General features: G+C 45.7%; 1 pseudogene; it reads right to left on the bottom strand.

Annotated features, from left to right (window-relative positions):
• Positions 1-829: 829 nt before the first annotated feature.
• LOC144253021 (potassium voltage-gated channel subfamily A member 5-like) lies at positions 830-2,647 on the bottom strand (annotated as a pseudogene).
• Positions 2,648-8,137: the final 5,490 nt, after the last annotated feature.

The raw sequence follows: 8,137 nt of genomic DNA, 5'->3' as shown, positions 1-8,137 counted from the left end.
GAGGCATTTGCCCTGACTCCAAAACCAGAAACAACAAGTGGCAGACTATTATCTAAAATTAAAAAAAAAAAACTAACACTTGCCCCAAGTAAGTCACAATTTATTTCCTGGGATTAAAAATAAGGAAAATAGATTATCAGAAGTCTTCCTCTAACACCATTAGAATGCTTTTCAATCACTTAAGGCTCACAGAAAAAGTCATATCTGTTTTTTGTTGTTTTTTTTTTCCAGAACATTCCTTACCCTAGATACAGAGCACCCATATCACATCCCAGAAAAGAGAGAGACTTGAAGAAACAGCCATGCCAGGATCTCTGGCTCCAAGTATCCCAGGAAAACATCAAAAAACTCCTTTCCATAAATTCAACATATATCTTGGGAATAAATGCAAATATTCTCCCTCTGAACTACAGTACAAAAATTCACTCACCAGCCATAAAAATAGCATTGTCTCCTATACACAAATATAATAATATGTAAAACAAATTTGGAACACATGGATGGGGAGAGCTACAAAATCTCTTGGGATCTGAGCTATTTAAAGTCATTTTTGTTTGGGTTATCCCTCTGCTGGGTATAGGAAACTGGCTACAAATACATCCATCTCACAGCGCTCACCATTTCAACAGCTCCTGCGTCATGGAATGTGGTACTTTTTAAAAATAGGCGACCCTTGGTGTCACGGAAAAAAGAGGGAAAATGGGGAGTTAGAGGGTAGGAGGAAGAGAAAAACAGGCTTCAGAAACAAGGTGGACTTGGAATACTCTGTGGTATAAAGTAAATCTCCAGCTTCAGAGGCCACCCCTGTTCCCCAATCTGCTGCCTCCCTTTACAAGTCTGTTTCCCGGCTGCTGTCCAGACAGAGGGCATACAGAGATCTCCGCAAGTCAACATTGCTCTCGGCCTTGAGATTACACTTCTCCAGGGGGCAGCTGCCCCTTCGGTTACTGTCGGAATTCTCTAGGGACCCCCCAGCCTTGCAGAGGGAAGCCTTGCTTCAGCTGGACTTCCTTTGGCCTCCGGAGTCTAGTCCAGAAACCCATCTCTGGTTGCCTTGCTCTTCCTTCAGGGCTGCCTGCTCTTCATGGTCTGTCTCCCGGTGGTAGAAGTAGTTAAAGTTGGAGACAATGACGGGCACAGGCAGGGCAATGGTGAGGACCCCAGCAATGGCACACAGAGAGCCCACAATCTTACCACCCACGGTGATGGTCCTCATGTCCCCATAGCCCATGGTGGTCATAGTGACTACTGCCCACCAGAAGGCATCAGGAATGCTGGAGAAGTGGGACCCCTGGTTGTCTGCTTTTGCAAAGTAGACGGCACTGGAAAAGAGGATGACTCCAAGGAAAAGGAAGAAGATGAGCAGCCCCAGCTCCCTCATGGAGGCCTGCAAGGTCTTCCCCAGGATCTGCAGCCCCTTGGGTTGTCTCGAGAGCTTGAAGATGAGGAACACCCGGACCAGGCGGATCACCCTGAGGATGGCCAAGGACATGGCCTGCTGCCCGTTCTGGCCACCCCCTCCTCCACCTCCTGGCTGTTGTTCTGCAAGTTCAGTGCCCAGGGTGATGAAGTAGGGGAAGATGGCCACAATATCAATGATGTTCATGATGTTCCTGGAGAACTCTGCCTTGCTGGGACAGGCAAAGAAGCGCACAAGCAGCTCAAAAGTGAACCAGATGACACACGTGCTCTCTACAATGAAGAAAGGGTCCGCCAATGTCCTAGGCAGGAGTGGGGCCACTGTGGGGCCAGAGGGAGGTGCCATGGCCCCACTGCCATTGGTCCCTGAGACGGGGGCAGAAGGCTGGTGAGGCACTGGGGATGTTGAAGAAGCTCACGTTCATCCCTGAACTCAGGCAGGGTCTCCAAGCAGAAGGTGATGATAGAAATGAGAATGACTAAGATGGAGATGATGGCGATGGCCCGTGCAGACTCAGAGCTTTCCGGGTATTCAAAGATCAGCCACACCTGACTTTGGAACTGGTTACGGGGCAGGGGTTTCTCCTCTTCTTTAATGAAGCCCTCGTCCTCCCGGAAGCCCTCCATGGCCTCCTCCCCCAGCTGGTAAAAGCGGATCTCATCTGCCAACACGTCCAGGGAGACATTGACTGGCCTCCGCAGGCGACCTCCAGACTGGTAGTAGTAGAAGATGCCATGGAAGCTGGGCCGATTGCAGTTGAAGAAGTACTCATTTCTCAGAGGGTCAAAGTAGCGCAGACGCTTGGCTGGGTCCCACAGGAGGGTATTGGGGAACTGTGCCAAGGTGCCCAGCTGCGTCTCGAAGCGCAGCCCAGAGATGTTTATGAGAACTCGCTGGTGGTGAAGGGACCCCGCTCCCAGTACTGGTACCTGGTCCTCCACCATGCCCAAGCTGGGGTCGCCTTCTCCCTCCTCATCCTCTGGAGTGGGCCATCTAGGCTGAGGCTGTTCCTGAGGCAGCGGATGCAAAGGTCGCCCTCCTGGGTCCTTGCCCCTCTATGTGCTGCGCCCCCTTGGAGCCTGCTCCTTGTGCCCATCGCTAAGCCCAGCCGTCGGAGGATACTGAAGCTCTCCTCCCCGGTGGTCTGACCACAGCCTGCTCTTGCCTCACCTTCTCCTCTGATGGTCATGGCACATCGTTCTCCAGGGGCACCAGGGTGATCTCCATGGCCCCGGAGCAGGGGGCATGCTGCTCCCTAGCCAAGGGCTCTTGCGCCCCCCACTCAGGTTCCGCCTGCACCTCTTGTTGGGCTCCTCTCCTGCAGTCCGCTGGTCTGGCTTTGGGGCGGGCTGGGGTTGCTGGCACGATCCTCTCCCTGAGTCCTGACGTCAGGAGCTGCTGCCCTGCTCTATGCTCCTCTCCCTCTCTCTCCCTCTCTCTCTCTCTGTTCTGGCAGCTGGTTACCAGGCAGCCGAAAAGCCTCCTTCCAGCAGATGCAACCTTCAGCCGCCCCTCTGGCTGCGCTGCTGCTGCACGGCCTCCACCCTTTGTGCCTCCTCCGCCTTCTTCTCCAGCTTCCCTTCCCGAGTATGTGGCAGCGGGTGTCTTCCAAGAGGGCGCAGCTGGGGCCCTGGGCTAGAGAAAGGAGGGGGGCAAAAAGGTCCCCACACCCGCGAAGGGTGGAAGAGAGGGAGGGAGCCGCGCGAGAGAGGAACTGGTTGTACTGAGACCGTAGAAACTCCCAGGGCAACCAGATGAGAACAGCTCTGCATTTCAGTTCACCTGGGAACCCGCTGAAAGCCGAATGGACCTGAGGGGAAATCAACTATCATGCTATGAAAGCACTAAGCTTTGTGCTGAGTCAAAGTAGGAGAAAGGAGACAACAGTTCCGTGTGTGTGTGTGTGTGTGTGTGTGTGTGTGTGTGTGTGTGTGTATACATATTTCCCTTTGGAGGAATAATGATATTTTCTTTGGGAAGAATTACAGACAGGAGGGGGCATGGCAGAGCTATGGACCTTGATATATATATATATATATATATATATATATATATATATATATAGAGAGAGAGAGAGAGAGAGAGAGAGAGAGAGAGAGAGAGAGAGAGAGAGAGACGCATCTGTCTTCCCATTTATCTACAAACCCACAAAAAGATACTAGGCTGAACCTTGCAGCACCCCCTGCCCTTGACCTGGGAAAAGTCCTATCCCCAGCTCAGACAGCAGTGGTGAACCAGGACAGATCCAAAGGCAGCCCCAGGCTGGCAGCCTCAACATGAGATTAGCTGTCTGGTCCCATAACCCTGCCACAACCCATCAGCCCTCTCAACCAAATCTTATTTACAAAAATCATAACAGGAGGGGAAGGAAGGACTTAAAAATCCTGGTGAGGACTGATCCTGCCTGGTGAACCTTATAGTTAGCAACTGCATGGTGCATGGTGTAGGGAGATGGGGTGAAGGGTGGATGATGAGAGGGAATTACTTTGCTCTTACTATGTATCAGCCAATTCTTGGTGCTTTACAAATATTAACTCACGTATTCTTACAGCAATCTATTTTGTGAGTATTATTTTTGTTTCCATCTTATAAATGAAGAAACAAAAGTACAGAGAGATTAGCTAATTTGCCCAGCATCTCAAAAGTAGAAAGTGGCAAAGCTGGGGATTCAAACCAAGGGAAATCTTTCCAGGAATGTCTGGCTGTTCCAGACACAGCCTACAGATTCTTGATTTTAAATGACCATAGTCACTAAATTCTTGAATATCTCATTAGATTGTCTATTTTTGTTCCTGTAATTGTTTGGGGATTTATAGCTGTGGATGTTACAGCCTCTGGTCTATGAATTTATCTACACAGGGGGATGATCAGAAACTTGGTTCTGGGTGTACAAATTTTTGTTGAAATAGCAGAGTGTAGACATACAAGCTTGTGCCAGAGTTGCTGTGAATCGGGTTCATGTAAATGTTTTTTGTTGTGTGTGACTCTGCTGTCTTTGCAGATGTGCATAAATGAAGAAGGGGAATGAATGTGAAAATCAGTATGTGGAGACATCACTGGCTAACCACAGGGACTTGTATTCTCCTCCCCCAAACTCTGTTTCATCTCTACTGGGCTTTTATTCTTTCGGGGGGTGGGGGAGTGCTGAGGATTGAACTCAGGTCCTTAAGCATTGGCCTTGTGCATGGTAGGCAAGTGCTCTACCTCTGAGCAAGCCCTGAGCCCCTTTTGTTTTCTGTGGCTCTTTAAAGTTGCCAGTCAGCATCAGGTCTGCCCCTACTGAGCTTGTGGAGGATGAGGTCAGACACTCATGAGCACGGTGTCCTGTTTACTAAATCAAGCATCTTGTAAATGCCATATTAATCCCCTTTGGATTCCCCAAGGGAAAGAGTCTCTGGAGTCTCTTGTCTTCTAGGCACCTTGGGGAAGACTGTTCTCTGAAGAATCAGAATACAACATAAACAGTCCTGCACTTAAGTCAGGCTTCCTTTAAGGTGGTATTTTCTTAAATTGACTTCCTGTGCTTTTACTATCTCTCCCAAGTTTCTTGCAAAATTACCTTCAGATGTCATAATTGGCAGCCATGGAGATCTCCCTTAAGAAAGAACTTGGTTATCAGCTGCAGGAGTGCAGTTAGTTGTCAACTCCCATCTGTTAGCACCTTCTCACTCTGTCTCAGCTTTCCAGCAGACGTCTCGCTCCCCCCCAACCCCCAGGCAGCCCTCGGCCAATGACTGTGCACAGAAGAGTTGCAAGGACCTGTCCACTTCTGCCCAATGCAAAATTCCCCTAAGAGTAACCTTTGCTCTGGAGGTCCCCATTGAGTCAGCCAAGACTGAGATCTGTGTTGTATTCTGAGATTCACCCTTTCCAACCTGTCTTTGGCTTCTCTTTCCTTTCCCAAGTCTTGTATCAGCATCATTGTTTGAATGCTTTACCTAAGGAATTCTGCTTCCTATCACTTTTGTCTTTTATCATCTTCCAATAAACCTCTTGCATTCCATCTCTTATCTTCTCCCCAGAAGACACATCACATAACTGAAACCTGCCTTCTTTTCTACACATCTAGTCCTAGAAAATATGTTCTTTTATAGTAGTGTTTAAAGGTGGACCATCACCTCAGGATCTTGTTAAAATGCAGAGTCTGCTCTGGTGTGCATTTTAGACTAATTTCAAACACACTTCCAGGTGATACTGCTGTTCCTATCTACAGATCTGACCATCAGCCTCTTCTCAGACAAGATCCAATCAAAGTTTCTAGCATTTTTTCCATTTCTAGATATGTTCCTAGAATGACATGCACCGAGGAGAACAAATGGGAGTTCTTCTGTTAATTCATTGGACTGGTCCTATCATATAATAGGAGGACTTGGAAGGAATATAGAACCAAAGAGAAAAAGAGTGATTTTAAGACAGGTATTGAAGGGAGAGAGAGCTGGGCTGGAGGAGAAGGAAAGGAAGAAGAGGAAGAGGAGAAGGAATCCTAAATGTCAAGTTTATTATCCATTCCAAATGTATTTACAGAGTACCTGATTTATGTACAAGCCTTTGATGACCAAGATATATGTGATTCATTTCCCTAGATGGTACATCCTAGGGAAAGCAAAAGACACAGAGCATCTAATCTTAAATTAATTGTTTGATTACAGTTTTGATGATTGGCACCAACTAGAATGTGGAGTACTATGAGAATAGTGGGGATCCTGACTCTACCTAGGGCTCAGGGAAGATTTCCTGAGGTTGTGATGGGGAAGACAAGCTATTTCAGGTGGAAGGAAGAGTGTGTCCTGAGACACCAGTAAAGGAAGGGACAGGGTTGCCTTGAGGAACAAAAGAAAGCTAATGTCGTTGACACAGAGGGCCAAGGAAGAGTTTTGTGAGATTGAGTCGGAGAGAAAGATGAACATAAAGTCGTGAAAAGCCTGCTCCATCACATTTCACCATGTCCCCAGCAAGATGGCATAATAGTTTCTTTCTTCTGTATTCAGATTCTTTGCTTGTTTCTCTGTTAAATAAAACCATATGGTTTTATTTTAGCTTCCAGTTGCTCATTTTGTACCCTATTCCTTTCATTCCTATTAGAATATATCTTTGGTTTAATCTTTGTGAATATGTATGTATCTATCTTATCTATAACTGGTACCTTCCACACCATTAATCCATCTGTCTACCTGCTGACCTATTTATCTATCATCTATTTGTGTATCAATAGATAAATGGACAGTAGGCGACAGATACACAAAGACAGAGATCATAAAATCAGGAACTACTCTTTACTTATCTGATTTTCCTTCCAACACCAAACATGGTGCTGAATTAACATCATGCATTTCAATAAATATGTGCTGAATGCAATTGAACTAAGATAAAGAAATTCACCTGTTGCAGCAAGGAGGAAGGGGAAACTGAGGGACAGGAATGAAGGGTAATTTCTGAAATCACTTAAATAATGAAGACTCATTTGAATGGCCAAATAGGCTAAGTGGTAAATTAAATTTTCTCTGGCCCTTTGTTCATATATATATATATATATATATATATATATATATATATATATATATATATATTTATATATATCACTGTATTATCTATTGTTGCATAAGCCTCCTCAATTGTGTAGATAAAAACAGCTGTGTGGGTAAAACAATAATTTAGTATATTGGGTTGTGCAATTTAATTCCTAGTGTTTGTAAGGCCTAAAGTTACTGTAGCTCTGTTTTTGTTATATTAGAATCAAACAAAAACATGAAGACCTGTTGGATTTTCACCCAGTTCAACGGGAAACCTTTCATTTCTAGACAGAATTTGAAGAGTCAAGGAGGAGACAAAAAATAATATTTTTTTAATTATGCCATTCATCTCTTACCTGTCAAACATGAATTTTGCCCCTCCTCCTTGAAGTGATTGACAGCCATGGGAGCCACATTGGTGCTGCCCTGGGATTCTGGAGTGAGTCCTGGTAATAACCTGCACTGAAATGCTACAAGCCAACTAACACTACTAACTACACAGTCTAAGTCTCAGGACTCAGCCTACTTCTCCTTTCACTTAAGAAGATGGACAAATGGGTGCTGTTGCAAGAACCACACCTGTAATGTATATCCAGCCATCTCTGGGGGGCTCCAACAACCAAACCCCAGGTTCCATGGAGGGAGGTCAGATTTCATAAAGTAAGAGAAGCACACTCTACAATGAGCCCTCACTTTTCTATGATCCTGGTAAACTAGTTATTCCAAATAACCTGATCACACATCTGCCCTGGGTCTCAGGATCCCCTTTCCATTAAAAAGGGAAACTAGTCAGACCACCATTGTATCTCCTTCCTCAAGGACCTGTCAACCCCAGACTGGGAAGATTTGTTTTATCTAACCTCCCCAACAGCATCTTTCTAAGGGAACATAGAGGTGTCATTAGCTGGGGGAGCAGGTTCAGGACTTCTCAGGCTGGACCAGTGAGAGCCAAAGAGAAGGCAGTGTCAAAATTAAAAAATTGCACCTCTTCTCAACTTAAAAAAAAAGGAAAACTTGATTAATAGATCCTTGGTAGGCTGGGTCTCACTGCTATTATGAAGCAAGCAATTCTATGGTATGATACCATTAAATAACACACTGCAAGGATATCTGATTAGCAATAATTGGTAATAGAGTATCAATCAGCAAAATAGTAAAGTTCTTTCATTGAATCCTCTATCCCAGATGCATTTATTTCTAAGATCTG

The sequence above is a fragment of the Urocitellus parryii genome, unplaced genomic scaffold, assembly GCF_045843805.1.
Source record: "Urocitellus parryii isolate mUroPar1 unplaced genomic scaffold, mUroPar1.hap1 Scaffold_86, whole genome shotgun sequence".
Classification (NCBI taxonomy): domain Eukaryota; kingdom Metazoa; phylum Chordata; class Mammalia; order Rodentia; family Sciuridae; genus Urocitellus; species Urocitellus parryii.
Note: the sequence above shows the minus strand (reverse complement) of the source record. Positions and strands in the feature narration are given on the sequence as shown.